Raw genomic sequence first — 1,121 nt, 5'->3', positions numbered from 1 at the left:
GTGTGTGTGTGTGTGTGTGTGTGTGTGTGTGTGTGTGTGAGTTTGTGTGTGTTTCAAGACAGGGTTTCTCTGTGTAGCGCTGGCTGTTCTAAAACTCACTCTGTAGACCAGGCTGGCCTCAACCTCAGAGATCCACCTGCCTCTGCCTCCCAAGTGCTGGGATTAAAGGCATGAACCAACACTGTCCAGCTATAGTTTTATTTTATTTTATTTTATTTTATTTTATTTTATTTTATTTTATTTTATTTTACTTTATTTTATTTTATTTTTTTGTTTGGATCTTTTATAAAACATGAAATGAACTGATTGGAGACAGGGAAGCATTGTGTAGAATTTCTCCTAGTATTTGAAGTTCAGACATCAAATTAAATTGTTCTTTTCTAAGTACTACTTACAAGTCAATCCTTTTGAAGGAGAAATTACAGGCAGGAAATGAACTATGGAGTATATGGTTGGTTTGGTAATAAATCAAGTATCAGGTTGCTAAGATTTCATGGTTTTATCCAGTTGTTGTTTGCAATCAATGGTATATTGGTCTGAAGAACCTAGACAAAATTGTTTCTTCTTATTTTCCAAACCTACTACTGAATATTCTCTGGATGTTTTAAAGAACTTTTATGCATAGTATAAACTCATTATGTCTTGCTTACTTGAATATATAATGTCCAACTTTATTTCACAGAGATGTATGACATAGCATTCTAAGAGCCCTGGGTTGTAGCTGAAGATTTCCTAAAGCCTCCTGGGATCCTACTCAAATCAATTCCTGTTATTTTCCCTAAATTATTCCTTAATAATATTATGCTTTTGAGGTAACAGCTTATGAATTAATTTATGGCAGATGTAAGAACTAGTATATATAATCTTGCGTTGGTCCCTAAGTCATTTCTATTTGATCCAGGCTTCAATTCTTAAAAATTACCCTGAACTCCCTGAACTCAAACAGAAACTTGAGTCTTAAGGTAAGTCACAGTGAACTTATAATGAAAAGAACAAAACTTGTATAAAGATTAGCAGACTGTAAAAATTAGAGAAGGTTAAAATTTTCCACTCAATTTCCTTTTACATGGGAAATTTTACTAATACAATCTTATTATGAAAATGGAGATGAAATGTTTGAA

Source organism: Mus pahari, chromosome 3 (genome assembly GCF_900095145.1).
Source record: "Mus pahari chromosome 3, PAHARI_EIJ_v1.1, whole genome shotgun sequence".
Lineage (NCBI taxonomy): Eukaryota > Metazoa > Chordata > Mammalia > Rodentia > Muridae > Mus > Mus pahari.
The sequence above is the reverse complement of the archived record's forward strand: the minus strand, read 5'-3'. Positions refer to the sequence as shown.